This window comes from Podarcis cretensis, assembly GCF_951804945.1.
Source record: "Podarcis cretensis genome assembly, chromosome: 18".
Taxonomy (NCBI): domain Eukaryota; kingdom Metazoa; phylum Chordata; class Lepidosauria; order Squamata; family Lacertidae; genus Podarcis; species Podarcis cretensis.
In genome coordinates, this window is record NC_137188.1 from 2,077,974 (window position 1) to 2,095,840 (window position 17,867).

At 50.6% G+C, this 17,867-nt stretch overlaps 2 long non-coding RNA genes across 3 annotated transcripts; one reads left to right on the top strand and one right to left on the bottom strand.

Annotated features, from left to right (window-relative positions):
* Positions 1–63: 63 nt before the first annotated feature.
* On the top strand, positions 64–3,473 carry LOC307207276. Its single transcript, XR_013834595.1, has 2 exons — positions 64–176; positions 2,893–3,473. It is a non-coding gene; the product is annotated as an uncharacterized lncRNA (long non-coding RNA).
* Positions 3,474–9,889: 6,416 nt separating this feature from the next.
* Positions 9,890–12,100, bottom strand: LOC307207346. 2 transcript variants are annotated; one of them, XR_013834658.1, is made up of 3 exons: positions 12,002–12,016; positions 11,231–11,895; positions 9,890–10,439 (listed from the first exon to the last, which is right to left on the bottom strand). It is a non-coding gene; the product is annotated as an uncharacterized lncRNA (long non-coding RNA). The 2 variants fall into 2 exon arrangements; XR_013834657.1 differs by having other exon boundaries at positions 11,231–12,100.
* Between the last annotated feature and the right edge of the window lie 5,767 nt (positions 12,101–17,867).

Genomic DNA, 17,867 nt, shown 5'->3' on the forward strand with positions numbered 1-17,867 from the left:
TCCCCTAGAGGGGCGATGATGTCACAAAAGGCAGGTGAGGAAAGGGCCAGTTGGCTCCTTGTGTCAATCCTCCTGACTGAGATCAGTGGCTTCATCTCACTCTCTCTTTCTGCCTTGGCTTGTTTTCGAATCCTGGCAAGTGGAGTTGTTGCTGCAGAGATCTCTGGCTCGGCTTGGTGAGTTGGCATTTCCAAACAGGACAAACGGAGAGGAGGAGCCATTCAGAAGCTCTCCTCCAACCCCCTTCTCCCTCTCTTCCCGTCACTGGGAAGTTTGTGTCTCCTGCCCCCTTCCCACCTGCATGAGGCCTTTGGGGGTGTTATGCTTCCACTGGCAGAGGCAGCGGGGCGACTGGGATCCCAAGCAGGGACAGCTGCTGTTCTGCTCAAATCCTGCTTGCGAGGTTCCCAATGGTGGCATCAAGTTGACCACTGAGAGAGCAGGAGGTTGGGCAGTTTTAAACTGTTTTTAATATTGTGTTTCAATAGTTACAACCCACACTGGGACCTTTTGAGTGAAGGGCGAGTAATGCATTTTAATAGCAGGAGTAGAATCATAGAATTGTAGAGTTGGAAGGGAACAGGGTGGTCATCTAGCCCAACCCCCTGCAATGCAGGAATCCTGTACATTTTGGCAAAGCAATTTCCCCTAGCACAGCGCATTTTTGCACGCTGTGTTCAGTATGATATGCATCTGTAGGCACACTTTACCCTAGTCCATGCATTTTTGTTCACATTACTTAGGTGGAGAAAAAGACACCAAAGTTCAGAGATGTGCAGATTTCAAAGGATAGCTTTGTTTCATTCTTTCCGAAAGTGCAAATTGGGTCAGGTTTACCATTCAGTGCAAACCAAATCCCTAGTGACTGATGCCAGACGAAATAAATACAACGTTTTGCGTGTGTGGCTCAGAACACAGACACCTCTCAGCCTTCCTTCTCCTTTTGCGGGATCCCCAAGGCGTCTCTCTCACTGTGTTCTTGGGGGGCTTGCAAAAGTCACGCTTGGGCCAGGACACAGATGCTGCTGCTAACGCAACAGACTGATGCTGTTATTGTACCAGGGGAAGGAGCAGAGGGGTGGTGGCCCATGATCTCTAGCAGATAAAGATGCTTCTTTCTCAGAAGACCTGCAATTGATGACGCAGGCTTTGTCCCACAGGCTGAGAGCAAAAAGGAAGTCAACATGTGCAGCAGTCAAACAGGTGTACGTTACAGATATTGTGAGCCATATGTTTCACCGAGCATCAGTCTGGTTCACTGGGCTTCAGTTTTATTTAGAAGGAACCAAGGACAGGGAGCGGGGGTGAGAAAGTGAATTCAATGTGCATTTGAAGGCCAATCCATTAAATTGGCACTTTCCGTAACAATGCAGGAACCAAAACACAGTCCTCTGAAATTCACACTCATCTGAAATTTGCAATGCAGGTCTCCAACCAAACCATGTTTGCAAAAGTGCACCTATTATAATCAGAGAACTGTAGAGTTAGAAGGGACCTCCAAGGATCCTCTAGCCCAACCCCCTGCAGGAGTCACAGCTAAAATATATCTGAAAGGTGGCCATCCAATGTCGTGTTTAAAAGTTCCAAGGAAGGGGAGTCCACCTTCTTCCAAAGGAGTCCATTCCACTCTTGAATGGCTCTTAACGCCAGGAAGTTCTCCCTGATGTCAAGTCAGAATCCCAAGGGAGAAGGCAAAAGGGAGGAACAACTTCTCTCAATACACTTTCTCCATCCCAAAAACCTCCATTGGCTCCCAGTTTCCGAGCACAATTTAAAGTGTTTAAAGCCCTAACTGGCCTCGGCCCAGTAGACCGGAAGGAGCATCTCCACCCCCATTGTTTTGCCTGGACACGGAGGTCCAGCCCCGAGGGCCCTCTGGGGGTTCCCTCCCTGTGAGAAGCAAAGCTACAGGGAACCAGGCAGAGGGCCTTCTCGGTAGTGGCGCCCGCCCTGTGGAACGCCCTCCCACCAGATGTCAAAGGCATAAACAACTGCCTGAAATTTATAAGACATCTGAAGGCAGCCCTGTTCAGGGAAGTTTTCAACGTGTGATTTTACTGTATTTTTGGTTTCTATGGAAGCCACCCAGAGTGGCTGGGGAAACCCAGCCAGTTGGGCGGGGTACAAATAAATTATGATGATGATGATGATGATGATGATGATGATGATGAACGTCTACCATGTCACCTTGGTGCTGCTAATGCAGCAACGACAACACAGGAGGCAGCAGATACAAGTCACCATCCTTGCAGCCAAGTGGTTTGTATGGACTGGACACAGAGGAATGGTGGGAGGAACCAGCTGGGGAACCACGAAGGGGAGAGCCAGAGGAAAAAGGGGAACAGGCTTGGAAGAGGTGTCCGAAGGGCTTAGTGAGCAAGGGGAGTCTGTGGCAGAAGCTGAAGCAGGAAATGAAGGACACTTCAGCCTGTGAAGAGGCCTGGGTGTCTCCCCCTCCTGCTGTGACCAGCTCTCCTCCCCGCTTGCTCCCAGAACCAGGAGAGGCATGAAGAGGGTGGAGGAGAGGTTGGCTGCATAACGGCACAGACTCTGCTTGCTTGGGGAAAACCCTAGAGAGGAGGGGACTTAGATCGGCAGAAGGAGATGGGACTCTCGGTCTTGGCAACTGGTTTTCCTGCTCTGTTCCTTAGGCCTGACAGGGAACCAAGTGTGTGAAGTGTGTTTTGCTAATCAAGAGTTAACTCGGACTTCAAACTGTGTGGTTACTGGCCGGCATCTTACTGTGACATTGTTTGACTTCACCCCCATTGTCTCTGGAGACATGCAGATGCCGACTCAACCATGCCACCTCCCCTATCACATATTTTTTTTGGGGGGGGGGGTATTTCATTTCCTCCCGGGTGCCACATTCTCTGTCTTTTTCTTTTCCAGCATAGATTGGTGACGTCTCCTCTGCCGCTCCAGTTCCTACGTCACATTTCGAGTTTCCTTCCCTTTGGAAGAAAGGCCTCGTGTCTGCTGGCAGCCTTTCCGAAGTGGATGGGGAATATTCATGGACCATTCAAAACCTCCTCCATCCCAGGGAGGCCTTAACCCAAATGCCTCCCAGCCCCAGCAACTGGGGGCGCACCCATCTTCTCAGTCCTATGCCGGCTACCCGCCAGGGCCATACCCACCTGCTTATTCCACCTACCCGGCGTATACACCGCCATACGGGTACCAGGGCTACCAAGGCTACCCTGCCCCTCTGCCTTCGGGACTAGCCTATGGGCCTGGGCCTGGACACCCCGTGTACATCATAGAAGAGCGGAAGGAGCCCTCCACCTTGGCCACCTGCCTGGCCGCTTGCTGGGCCACCCTCTGCTGCTGCTGCGTCTGGGACATCTTGACGGCCCCCCGGCTACCATGAAGGGCCTCTCAGGACCTCGGCTGTGGATTCCCATGCCTCCTCCTCCTCCTCCTCTCCAGCTTTGAGCACCGTAATAAAATATTTGATTTGCACAGCAATACAAGTCTGTGGTAGACTTGGCCTGAAGAACTTCAGCATAGGCCTGCTAGGTCAGGCCCACTGAACCCAGCATCTTGTGGGGATGCCCCAAGGGGAGGCCAACAAGCCCACCCTGTGCACAACAGCCCCCTCCCCTCCTGAGATTTCTACATTCATCATCCTGTGGTCCATCAGGACATTCCTTATGGCAGCGGTTCTCAACCTCTGGGTCCCCAGATGTTGTTGGACTACAACTCCTATCACCCCTGAGCTCTGGCCTTGCTAGCTGGGGGTGATGGGAGTTGTAGTCCAACAACATCTGGGGACCCACAGGTTGAGAAAGGCTGCCTTATGGGCTCTTCTATGCTGCTTCCATAATGGACACCCACCTTTTATGAGGCATATGCATGGCGACAGAATAACAGAACCATAGAATTGAGAGGCTGGAAGGGACCCTGAGGGCAATCTAGTCCAACCCCCTGCGATGAGGATATGCCGCTGTCCCATGTGGGGATCGAACCTGCAATCTTGGTGTTGTCAGCACCATGTTTTAGCCAGTTGAGCTGTATGTACCACTGTACATAAATCCGGCACTGTCTATGGCAAAGTGTAGCATAATGTTAGTGCCATACTATGAGCTGGGAGACCAGAGTTCGAATCCCCCCTCAGCCATGTAGCTCACTGGGTGACGTTGGGCCAGTCACTCCCTCTTAGGGTTGCTGTGAAGATAAACTGGGGAGGGAGAAACCATGTCCACCCCCTTGGGCTTCTTGACGAGGTAGGAAGGCGTCATGTGATAAAACAGAAACAAATATTAGCGAGAAGGACATACAGAGGTGCGTCATATAAGAGGAAATCTCTTTGCAAAAATGAGTATTTTGAGGAAATTGCAAGTAAATACATGTATGGTAGGAGAAAAGGGCAGGAGGATGCTAAAGAATGTCCATGAGGGGGTTTCGTTTTTGTTTTTTGTATTAAAACAAAACTAGAAATGCAGAGAACCAAACTTAAGATTGGAAAAAATGAGAAACTGAGATGGGGAGATTCCTAATTACTTGCTACGATTTGGGTGCTGTACAACCTTCTTGTGTTTATAGCTATACAGTGGTACCTCAGGTTAAGAACTTAATTCGTTCCGGAGGTCCGTTCTTAACCTGAAACTGTTCTTAACCCGAAGCACCACTTTAGCTAATGGGGCTTCCTGCTGCCGCTGTGCCGCCGCTCCACGATTTCTGTTCTCATCCTGAAGCAAAGTTCTTAACCCAAGGTACTATTTCTGGGTTAGGGGAGTCTGTAACCTGAAGCTTATGTAACCTGAAGCGTATGTAACCCGAGATACCACTGTATGCTGTATTTTGAATGGGGGTGGGTGGGGGTGTGCTTCTGGCACTTATTTTCAGAATGGCTATTTCCGTCCAAGGGAAAGTTGTTTTTTGCCAAGTCCTTGATGGCAACGGCACCTGCTAGAATTTGCACAGAAAGGAGAAGCTGCTGCCTCATGACTCACTAGGAAGCAGGTTTGTCAAGGGCATTGTTTACAGACGGTTGACCCGCAGGAGAATGTCAGCACTTTTGGCATAGCCTTACATATAACTGAAATAACCTTAAGGTAAAGGTAAAGGTACCCCTGCCCGTACAGGCCAGTCTTGACAGACTCTGGGGTTGTGCGCCCATCTCACTCAAGAGGCCGGGGGCCAGCGCTGTCCAGAGACACTTCCGGGTCACGTGGCCAGCGTGACATTGCGGCTCTGACGAGCCAGAGCCGCACACGGAAACGCCGTTTACCTTCCCGCTGGTAAGCGGTCCCTATTTATCTACTTGCACCCGGGGGTGCTTTCGAACTGCTAGGTTGGCAGGCGCTGGGACCGAGCAGCGGGAGCGCACCCCGCCGCGGGGATTCGAACCGCCGACCTTTCAATCGGCAAGCCCTAGGCGCTGAGGCTTTTACCCACAGCGCCACCCGCGTCCCTATGAAATAACCTTACAACAATCTAAATTCATTTACAGCTTTGTGGGTTCCTATTGGCAAGGGAACCCAATTTTTTCTCCAGTTCTCCAGTGCTTTGACTTCACTCCCGGAGGTGCAGTCCATTGTCTCTTGAGGCAGACGGAGGCCAACAACAAAACAACTTGGAGCATACATGGTATTAATACAGTATGTGTTTAAATTACTGCTTAAATTACTTGTATGCTATTTACATTAATACAGTACAGATAACACATGTTAAGCACGTTTAACACGGAACGCAGGTGGCGCTGTGGTCTAAACCACTGAGCCTCTTGGGCTTGCCAGTCAGAAGGTCAGTGGTTCAAATCCCTGCAATGGAGTGAGCTCTCATTGTTCTGCCCCAGCTCCTGCCCACCTAGCAGTTTGAAAGCACGCCAGTGCAAGTAGATAAATAGGTACCGCTCTGGTGGGACGGTAAACGGTGTTTCCGTGCGCTCTGGTTTCCGTCACGGTGTCCTATTGCGCAAGAAGTGGTTTAGCCATACTGGCCACATGACCCAGAAAGCTGTCTGTGGACAAACGCTGGCTCCCTCGGCCTGAAAGTGAGATGGGAGCCACAACCCCATAGTCACCTTTGACTGGACTTAACCATCCAGGGGTCCTTTACCTTTCTTTTACCTTTTTATGCATATTTAACACATGCAGTTTCAAATTTACGCAGTTGAAAGCCTACCAGCTGAAATCACACAAATTTAACGCAAGGAAGGTGGAAAGCTTAACAGCTCTTTTTCTGCAGGGTTTTCCTCACACAGAAACAGCCTCCCAAAGCCTGGTAAGCAAAACAGAGAGCTTAAAAGTCTCTCTCTCTCTCTCTCTCTCTCTCTCTCTCTCTCTGTGTGTGTGTGTGTGTGTGTGTGTAAAAGACTAATTCAGTGCACTGGCTCTAGAAGATAGGACTGCTTGCACAAGGGTGAGTCCAAGGAACTGGTTTGACTATGCACATTTTTGTGTACCTGCGACATCCCCAGAATGGAAATCCTGCATAATAATAATAATAATAATAATAATAATAATAATAATAATTTATTATTTATACCCCGCCCATCTGGCTGGGCCTCCCCAGCCACTCTGGGCGGCTTCCATAAAAACCAAAAATACAGTAAAATATCACACGTTAAAAACTTCCCTGAACAGGGCTGCCTTAAGATGTCTTCTGAATGTCAGGTAGTTGTTTATCGCTTTGACATCTGCTGGAAGGGCGTTCCACAGGGCAGGCGCCACAACCGAGAAGGCCCTCTGCCTGTAGCTTTGCTTCTTGCAATGAGGGAACCACCAGAAGGCCCTCGACGCTGGACCTCAGCGTCTGGGCAGAATGATGGGGGTGGAGACGCTCCTTCAGGTATACTGGACCGAGGCCGTTTAGGGCTTTAAAGGTCAGCACCAACACTTTGAATTGTGCTCGGAAACATACTGGGAGCCAATGTAGGTCTTTCAAGACCGGTGTTATATGGTCTCGGTGGCTGCTCCCAGTCACCAGTCTAGCTGCCGCATTCTGGATTAGTTGTAGTTTCCGAGTCACCTTCAAAGGTAGCCCCACGTAGAGTGCATTGCAGTAATCCAAGCGGGAGATAACCAGAGCATGCACCACTCTGGCGAGACAGTCCGCAGGCAGATAGGGTCTCAGCCTACGTACCAGATGGAGCTGGTAAACAGCTGCCCTGGACACAGATTTGACCTGTGCTTCCATGGACAGCTGTGAGTCCAAAATGACTTCCAGGCTGCGCACCTGGTCCTTCAGGGGCACAGTTACCCCATTCAGGACCAGGGAATCCTCCACACCTGCCCGCCTCCTGTCCCCCAAAAACAGTACTTCTGTCTTGTCAGGATTCAACCTCAATCTGTTAGCCGCCATCCATCCTCCAACCGCCTCCAGACACTCACACAGGACCTTCACCGCCCTCACTGGTTCTGATTTAAAAGAGAGGTAGAGCTGGGTATCATCCGCATACTGATGAACACCCAGCCCAAACCTCCTGATGATCTCTCCCAGCGGCTGCATGTAAATGTTGAAAAGCATGGGGGAGAGGACGGAACCCTGAGGCACCCCACAAGTGAGAGCCCAGGGGTCTGAACACTCATCCCCCACCACCACTTTCTGAAAACGGCCCAGGAGGAAGGAGCGGAACCACTGTATGACAGTGCCCCCAGCTCCCAGCCCCTCAAGACGGTCCAGAAGGATGTTATGGTCATAAGTTGCGAGTTACCTGTAGACATCTAAAGCAGTTGAGGGGGGAGCTGGGTATGTTTAGCCCGGAGCAGAGAAGACTGAGAGGTGACAGGAGAGCCATCATCAAATACCTGACAAAGGACTGACATGTGGAACGACCTGAACCAATGGATTCAAATGACACGAAAGGAGATTCTGACTCAAAATTAGGAAGAAATTCCTGATGGTAAGAGCTGCTTGACAGTGGAAGGGACTCCCTTGGAGGCTGGTGGACTCTCCCTCATTGGAGGTTGGGTGGCTGTCTGCCAGGGACTCTTCAGTGGTGATTCCTGCATTGCAGGGGGTTGGACAAGAGAAATGCTTATGTGATGGACAAGTAACTCCCACCCACCCCTAGTGTACTGTATTTGGTCCCTGATGTGTTCCAGTGTGGTGAGAGCCAGTGTGGTGTAGTGGTTAAGAGCGATAGACTCGTAATCTGGGGAACCGGGTTCCCGTCTCCGCTCCTCCACATGCAGCTGCTGGGTGACCTTGGGCCAGTCACACTTCTCTGAAGTCTCTCAGCCCCACTCACCCCACAGAGTGTTTGTTGTGGGGGAGGAAGGGAAAGGAGAATGTTAGCTGCTTTGAGACTCCTTCGATAAAGAGGGATATCAAATCCAAACTCCTCTTCCTCCTCCTCCTCCTCCTCTTCTTCTTCTTCTTCCATGCAACCTGGGATGTGGTGGAGATGTCAGGGTCTAGCAGCTGATGATTTGCAGACTGCTAATGGTCCGCACGGGGGGGCAGGGGTACCTTTACCTTTACCTTTAATGGTCCGCAGACCACCACTTTGAGTGGCATGGGACGAGGTGACCCATGGAAACCCTTCCAACTATTCCATTCTTCTGGGGTTCAGTTCTGCCCACAACCTCCAGACAGAACAGAGCATTTCTGTTGGACTCGATGGCCCTTGTGGTCTCTTCCAACTCTATGATTCTATGATTCTATGATTTCAGGGGAGGGGAGGCTGTGGGGTGAGCAGCCAAATAGCCATGCAAATCAAGTCTGCGCTTGATCAGGGTCCTAACAGTAGGATGAAGAATTGGGAGCAGACCAACACATCCTGGAGGAGCGCTTGCTTGCAATTCTGACATTCTCTCAAAGCGAGCGAGCCTCAGGAGTGAGTGTCACACCTCATCTTTCAAAGCTTGGCGGGCAGGGTGCAGAAACTGTTGGGACATCTATCGCTACTTCCCTCCAGTCTCGAATGTCTTGTCTGATTCCTGAACTGTGGCTCCTGAACTCTGTGTTTGCTGCCAAACTTGTACTGTTACTCGCGGGAATATATATGTATTTAATTTTGCGTAAGAGCCTCTGGCCAAGGCAGAGGAGCATGGGGCAGAAGAGCACCCAGAGAAGAGTGGATTTTAAAGGACAGTTGCGTTTCAGTCCATGCATTGGTGCAGGACTGAAGTGTGGATTTGGTAGGCCTGCCTTGAACTGCAAACTGAATTGCATTTCCCCCGTCTCTACTGGCTGGGGCTAGTGGAACAGAGAGGAGCTTTGCAGTCAGAGACACCTGGAGGCTGTTCTACAAAGAGGTGGGTCAGGAAAGAAATGAAGGCTGCTGTCAGGAACTGGCTGGACACAGACAAGTGGTGGGAACCCCCTGAGGAGGAAGGCTCAGAGTCAGGCAATTGGTGGTGGGACACCAAGGAGAGGTCAGAGGGAGTGGATTGGGAGAAGATGCTGGATGCTGAAGGAGCAACAGGGTGTAGTGAGCAAGAAGAGCCTGCGACAGGAAGCAGTTCAGAGGCTGACACACAGGAGGGAGGGGTCAAGAGGCTGCTGAAGAAGCCCTTCTTGGTGCGACAAGCACCCCTGTGCCCTGGTCTCCTAGAATGCTCAGAATAATGTGGAGGGCAAAACAGAGGCCAGAGGTGCGCAGACGCAGTTTGAGACTGCTTGGGAAACATCTGGGAGAGGAGAAGCCTTAGAGAGGGTGGAGAGCAGGGACCTTCAGTCCTGGCACTGGCTCCATGGGGCAAGGGCTGCTGGGGAGTGTTGCTGAGTTGTATGCTGTTTCCTTGAATAAAGAGTTAACTTCACCAACAACAAAGCCTGATGCTTTCCGTGCTGGCCTGCATCTGACTCCAGCCCTGACAGCTGCTTCCAGACCCAGAAGATTTAGCAGAACACAATCCACACCATTCTTTTTAAAACTCTGGGAGCTTTGGTGGCAAATGCTTTAAACAAAACAAACAAACAAACAAACCAACCATGGTGCCATCTCTGCGGCAGACTTGCCTCTCTGTTGCCTGCGCAGAGCACAGCATTTATTACAGTGCTTGGAAGCTGTGGAGGAGGCGGAGAGGAAGAAGAAGAAGAAGAGGCTACGCAGCAATCCATGCCAGAGGCATTGAGAGGGTCTTGGGGTGCTCAGCCGTAGTTGCAGTCGCAGTCGTAAGTTACCATGTCTATAACGCAGCAGCAGCAAAAGATGGCAGCACAAGCTTTCAGGCAGCAGGTGAAGCAGTCTTCACCCCTGTGCTGTGGGTACGCAGGCCCAGGTGGGTAGCCTCTGTAGCCATACGCATTGCACCTGGGGCAGGATGGACAAGATTTCAAATGCGGTCCTGGAGGGTAGCTGGGATACGGTGCTCGCGGGTGGTATGGGACACTCGGATGCTGGCAGTAGCATTGCGGAGGGTGTCTGTGAGCCATAGGTAACTCCCAAAATACTACTCCTGGGCACAGGACCAGGTGAACTCAAAGGTAGGGTAGAGGCTGGAGCAGGTGGTGGAAGAGCCAGCAGGGGAGGTCACATGTCTGGGCTGAAAAAGGAACAAAGGGAGAACGTGGTGACTGGGGCAACATACCCAAAGACCTGCACCGCACGGGGTTGGACTAGATGACCATTGGGGTTCTCTTCCAGCTCTGCAGCTTTATGATTCCAAGTCCTTCTTCACTTGGCATGGGGTTAACCTATGGAACTTGCTCCCGCAGGAGGCAGGAGGCAGAAGTGGCCACCAGCTTGGGTAGCTTTGAAAGAGAACTGGGCAAACTCGTTGAAGGGAGGGCTACTGGCGGCTATTAGCCAAGGGCCTTCTGGTGGTTCCCTCCCTGCGAGAAGCAAAGCTACAGGGAACCAGGCAGAGGGCCTCCTCGGTGGTGGCACCCGCCCTGTGGAACGCCCTCCCACCAGATGTCAAGGAAATAAACAACTACCTGACATTTAGAAGACATCTGAAGGCAGCCCTGTTCAGGGAAGTTTTTAATGTGTGACATTTTGATGTATTTTTAATCTTTGTTGGAAGCCGCCCAGAGTGGCTGGGAAAACCCAGCTAGATGGGTGGGGTACAAATAATAAATTATCATCATCATCATCATCATCATCATGGCTATACCTTTGCCTCCATAGTTTGAGGCAGCTATGCTTCTGAGTGCCAGTTGCTGGAAACGGCACAAGGGGAGAGTCGCTGCTGCCCTTGGGTGCTGTTTGCAGGATCCGCCTGTTTGGGTCATTTGGGCCGCGGTCGGTGAGAACAAGATGCTGGCCTCAATGGGCCACTGGCCTGACACAGAAAGCTCTTCCCTGGTCGTTGGCTTTGGAAACACGACTCACCCTGGGAAGTGCGAGATCCATCCAGCAAATTTGTCACCCAGCAGAGAGAGAGAGAGAGAAATGGTGGGGCCTCTTCTCCTCTCTCGGCTCCTCAGCTGTCAGTCAGGAGGAGGGAGGGGCTGGAGCCAATGGGCCCTTTCCTCACCTGCCTTTTTATGACATCATCACACCTCCAGGGGAGGGGTGCTGTCTGGAGACACAGGAGAGCAGTGGGGGAGAGCCAAGGGTCTCTCCCTTCCCCAATGAGGCCCCCTACCCCTCTCTGCCTGGCCCCTGGGACTCATCTCAGAACATATTCAACAAATGGAGACCAAGTGGCTGAAAAGGATGCTTTCGATTTGAACCCCTTTCAGCTGCCATGACCCACAACTTTCCCCATAAGTGCCACCTGCCGTCCCTCCACCAAGGGAGCTTGTGTCAGGTCCTGCCCCTCAGGAGCCCTTTACTCATAAGGAGTCGCTTTATGAAAAACCAGCACTCTAGTCCTCATGGTCGGAATAAGGGGCCTGCTTTCTGCCAAGTCACTGGTCCCTCTGCCTCTGTCCTGTTTGCACTGGCTGGTCATAGTCCTCCAATCATGATGGATCCTACCTGGAGAGGCTGGAGATTGACTTTGGGATTTTCTCCATGAAAAGATAGTCTGTCACCGGACTGCAGACCTTTGCCTAAAACAGGAACAACGAAACAGGGTGGAGTTTAGGTGCCAAACCAATCTGCACATTTCCTTAGCTCAGGGCTTAGAGCGTTCAGAAGGCTTCAGGTTCAACCCACCACCATCTGCAGGCAGGGCTGGAAGAATCTCTTAACTGCCACCTCCTGCCTTGTTTTTGCTGCATGAGCAGCACCCAAGGGCCACAAGCCCGGGCAGGGTGCCTGCCTAGACAACAAGACAGACAGACAGACAGACAGACACACACACACACACACACACACACACACACACACACACATATGCCAGGAAGCAGAGCAGGACGTTTGGCACCAGCTTGGCTGCAGCAGGAGTTGCCAGAAGGAGGGGAGTTTTGATATGAGATATTAGATTCCCCCAAGGTTTATTTCCAATTAACAAGTGCCTTGTCATTTATTCTCTTTTCCACATTAACTCAATCATTTGAAGTACAAAGCTCCACCCAACCTCTTTAGGGACTGCACTCTGGATTTGTGTCAGGTTTAACCCTATGGGACGCAGGTGGCGCTGTGGGTTAAAGCCTCAGCGCCTAGGGCTTGCCGATCGAAAGGTCGGCGGTTCGAATCCCTGCGGCGGGGTGCGCTCCCGCTGCTCGGTCCCAGCGCCTGCCAACCTAGCAGTTCGAAAGCACCTCCGGGTGCAAGTAGATAAATAGGGACCGCTTACCAGCGGGAAGGTAAACGGCGTTTCCGTGTGCGGCTCTGGCTCTGGCTCTGGCTCTAGCCAGAGCAGCGATGTCACGCTGGCCACGTGACCCGGAAGTGTCTCCGGACAGCGCTGGCCCCTGGCCTCTTAAGTGAGATGGGCGCACAACCCCAGAGTCTGTCAAGACTGGCCCGTACGGGCAGGGGTACCTTTACCTTTACCTTTTAACCCTTAGCCTTTACTTCTCCTGGAGATGTCCCTCCTGGAAGGCAGCGAGCGTGGGTTGTTCCTTGGGGTTTAATAATATATATATATTATTATATAAACCTAGGGGTTTAATAATATATATATTAACAACCAGATTATCAATCAATATATCCAATTACATTCCCCCCCTTTTTTATCCCCTCCCCTCCCTCCCTCTCCACCCCCCAAAGACTTCCCTCAGCTCGTCTCTCTGGTTTCTTTGCACATATTGTTCTCTGCATATTCTAAAATTGTACATATCATTGCCTTATCTATTATATATTCAACCAATAAATTTGTGGATGTTTATTCAAAACCTGCCAAGGAGTCCAGATAATTTTGTTGTCTTTTTAAATATATTTGTAAAAAGTTCCCATTCTTCCTTGAAATCACGATTGTCCTTGTCACACAGTTTATATGTCAACTTGGCCAATTCTGCATAACTCATCAGTTTTTCATATCACTCTTCTTTCGTTGAGATTTCCTCATTCTCCCATCTTTGTGCTAACAAGACTCTTGCTGCTGTTGTAGCAAACCTAAATAAGTTATTTATTTTTCTTGGCAGGTCTTGTCCTACAATCCCTAAGAAAAATGCTTCTGGTTTTTTTTACAAATGTCATTTTAAACATTTTTTCAATTCATTATATATCATTTCCCAATTTTTTTGACTTCTCTACATTCCCACCACATATGATGCAAAGTGCCTTCTTTTTCTTTACATTTCCAACATACGTTTGACCCGGTTTTATACATTTTTGCTATTTGTACTGGTGACTCATCTCAGAACATATTCAACAAATGGAGACCAAGTGGCTGAAAAGGATGCTTTCGATTTGAACCCCTTTCAGCTGCCATGACCCACAACTTTCCCCACAAGTGCCACCTGCCGTCCCTCCACCAAGGGAGCTTGTGTCAGGTCCTGCCCCTCAGGAGCCCATCTATACATCATTTTCATATAGTTTTCTACCAACAGAGAGCAATCTGTAAATTTCAGATCTACCTTCTACAGCTTTCCCCAGTCCTCAAATTGTATATATGTCCTATATCTTGTGCCCATTTGATCATGACTGATTTGACCTCCTCATCTTTTGTTTCCCATTCTAGCAGAATACTATATGCTTTCTTCAGCAGCTTCACTTCTTCTGCTATAACTTCCTTTTCAAATCTAGAAATTGTATAGCTAAACCCTTTCTTATTATCTTCCTTATACATCTCATGTAATTGTAGTGCAACCAACTCTGAAAATGGTCTTTAATTTCCTTATAATCTTTTAATTTCCACTTTCTTTCTTGATCTCTCAGTAAATATACGTTGGCCATTTCCCCTTTTTACCGAGTGGTTTGAGTAACGAAGCTTCAATTGGTGATAACCGCCAGGGTGTTTTTTGTTCTATTAAATCTTTATACCTCTCCCACACCCTCATTAATGATCGGGGTTTACTCCTGAAGCCCTTCTCACAAATGAGTGTAGCCGCAAGGCGGCAGAGGTTTAGGGCCTAGGTGGGCTCACTTCCCAGGTGGACAAGCCCCACCTGCCGCTCGCTTCCATCTACGGCACGTGCAGAAACCGCCTGCTTGGCCGTTGGACCCCCTCTTGGTCTCATCCGCTCCATCCACCAGAGCCGATAGACAAGTTCCTAACTCAACTGCCCCAAACCCCAGAGAGTAGACAGTATTGAGCCAAATGGACCCAAGAGGCAGCTCCCCCATGTTCCTATTTAATTTGAGAATATTGAGGACTAGAATCTTGCTTTGTTTTGAGGGAAAGAAGCACAGCTCAGTGGCAGGGCACCTGCTTTGCTTGCAAGAGACCTCTGGTCCAGTCCCTGCCAACATCTCCAGGTAGGGATGGGAGAGAAAGACCCCCTGTCCAAAACCCTGCTGAGCTGCTGCCAGTCAGTGTAGGCAATACTGAGCTAGGTAGACCAACAGACTTCCTAGGTAGGTAAGAAGTACAAAGGTAAAAGACCCCTGACAGTTAAGTCCAGTTGCAAACGACTATGGGATTGCGGCGCTCATCTCGCTTTCTGGCCGAGGGAGCCGGCGTTTGTCTGCAGACAGTTTTTCCGGGTCATGTGGCCAGCATGACCAAGCCACTTCTGGCGAAACAAGAGCAGTGCACGGAAACCTGCCAGAGCAGTACCTGTTTATCTACTTGCACTCTTGACGTGCTTTTGAACTGCTAGGTTGGCAGGAGCTGGGACCGAGCAACGGGTTTGCAGCAGGTCATAGCAGCAAAAGGCTGCTCTACTAAGTCCTGAAGGCGCTTGCCATGAAGGGCCTGCATAATAGTGAGACTGGAGAAGCCAGAATAAGTTGCAGTTTCAGCTGAATTGGGGGGAACCACTTGTGTTGAGCTATTTCACTGCTTTTTTATTATTTGCTCATTGCAAACCGCTAAAAGCCTGCAGATGTTGATGATAAACCTAATAATTTATATTGCAACTGTATCTAAGCAAGGGCACGACGTTCACTGTTATCGGACGGGAAATGGCAGTTTTCTGACAGTCCCACCATGATTCCATCAAGCTGATAAAGGGAACCTTTGTGCCTCCAGATGCGGTGAGATTCCTGCGCCCCGGCTAACGTGGCCAACGTTCAAGAGTGACAGGAGTCAGAGCTGGAGCCTATCTGGAGGGTTGCAGGTTTCCTGGGCACGTCACATTATTCAACATGGAAAAATGAGAAACCAAGGGAACAGAAATGGACAGATCCTTCCACCCCTAGCCAAAGAGCAATGGTGAAGCACTGTCACAAACTGGCAGGATGCCAACAAGTGTGTGCCGGGGGGGGGGGGGGCTAGAGTCCGGCTCAGGAGAGGCAGGCAGTGGTTTGTGGGGCACTGTGGTTTGCCAGGGAGCAAGGCAGCAGAAGCTTCAAAGCTGGAGGGTGGAACACAGGGTGGGTTGGAGGAAGAGGCAGGTCAGGCAAGTGAAGGGCCAGGGGCTTCTCAACCCTCTCCTGTACCACTGTCTCCCTGAACCAGGAGAGGACTGAAGAGGGGAGAGCAGAGGCGGTTTCCGTGCAGGCGCAGTCTCCGTCTCTGGTGGAGGGAGTGTGGTCCGCTGTGGCTGCAGCTGCTCCTGGAGCGCAGATCTGGGAATAGGTGCCTAGACACTAGACTGGCGCGCACAGGTGCCCAGAGCTCTAGAAGCAACTTCATGCAGAACATCCCAGGTTCAACATCCAGTGGCATCTCCAGTTGGGACTGGGAAGGTCCCCTGTCAGTCAGGGGCAGCAACACAAGGCTCGGTGGGCCAGCGCTGTGACTCAGAACAAGGCCCCTTCCTAGGCGACCCCTCGGAACCAAGTAAGATTGTCTTCCATAAACACGGTTTTAACAATGAGTCCGTAAGTGACTATGGAGGCCAATTCTGGATCCACACGTCCTTCCACAGTGAGGACATTGGCTTCCGGGCGGGAGTTGATCCCGGTGAGGGTTTGCCAAGCGTGCCTTCCTCCTAGCACGTTTCTCCCTTGCGTCCTGAGTTCAAGTGTCTTCAAAGCCCATGACACCTTTGGGAAAGGCAGTTCTCCAATTTGAGCGCTCGAAGGCAAGTGTTTCCCAATTGTTGGTGTTGATACTACATTTTTTTTAGCTTTGCCTTGAGAGAGTCTTTTAACCTTTTTTGTTGACCACTAGCATTACACTTTCCATTTTTAAGTTCAGAATAGAGGACGATCATCAGGCATCTGCACAACATGAGCAGTCCAATGAAGTTGATGTTAAAGAATCATTGCTTCAACACTGGTGATCTTTGCTTCTTCCAGTATACTGATATTATTTCGCCTGTCTTCCCAAGTGATGTGTACAATTTTTCGGAGGCACTATTATTGAATCTTTCAAAGAGTTGGAGATGGCGTTTATAAGTGGTCCATGTTTCACAAGCATATAGTAAGGTTGGTAGTACAATAGCTTTGTAAACAAGCATTTTGGTTTCCCTGCGAATGTCCGGGCAGTCTTCCGAGGGGCACATCCCAGTGGTGGGCGGGGCCTGAGGCAAAAGTGGGCGGAACAATAAATGTAAATTCTACTTTTGCTCAGTAGGGTAGTGTCAGAGCTGCCTCCAGGTCCCAGCTCACAGAGGACCAACGCTAGGCTGTAGTTATGTACAAAAGTCTTTATTGAGATTCAGTTTCCATTTTAAAGCCGCAGCGTGCAGCTCTACGTCTCGACCTTAGACCGGCGAAGTCCCGTCTGAGTCTCCTCCCCTTCCACACCAGTTTAAGACCCTCGCCTTGCTCCACCTCTTCCTAAGTTCCTTTCTCCTCTGGGCCCTCCTGCCCGCTAGGGTCTCATCCTTCCTGGACTCCTCTGACGCTGACCCTGACGATTCTTGCCCCTCCTTCCGGCGGGCTTTAGGACCTGGTTCTCTATCCGGGCTACCTTCTGTGCCGCTCGCCTGTACCTTTGAACTTGGCGCGCGCGCCCAGCCTGCAACTTTCCTCTTGACCGTTAACTCGCTCTCCGATGGAGGCGTGGTCAAACCTGACTCATCTTCTCTCGCTGGTGGTGCATATGTGGGCTCTGACACCTGGGACTCCTCCCCCCCACTACGCTCTGGTGGGGAAGCTGGTCCTGATTTCCAACTGCTGCTCTGGGAGTCCCCGCTGGCCCCTTGCTTCTGGGGTGTCCCCCTTGGGTCGCCCCTTGCCCTGCCCATCGGCGCCCCCTTCTGTGAATCTTCCGATTCGCTGGAGAGGCTCATGGAATCTATCGGGCTGCTGTCATATTCTCCTACGCTGCCCTCGGATTGCTCCCCCTCGCTCTCCATCTCCTCTCCTCCCTGCGCTTCCGCTGAGTCCCTGACAGGTAGTTCCTAGGCCAGGCATGTCCAAAGTCCATTTTGGGGCTTGTTTTATCCAGCCTCTGTGGCTGTTTATTGGGGTCAAATCCTAAAAAAAGCTTAACATTCCTTAAAAAAGGTCAACAACTTTGGGGGGAAATCCCAATAAAAGCCGAAACACTTCAAACCTAAGAAAAGCTCTTTGGTCGGCCCTCACGTATGGTCACTTCATCAAATCTGGCCCTCTTTGAAAAAAGTTTCACCCGCTTCAT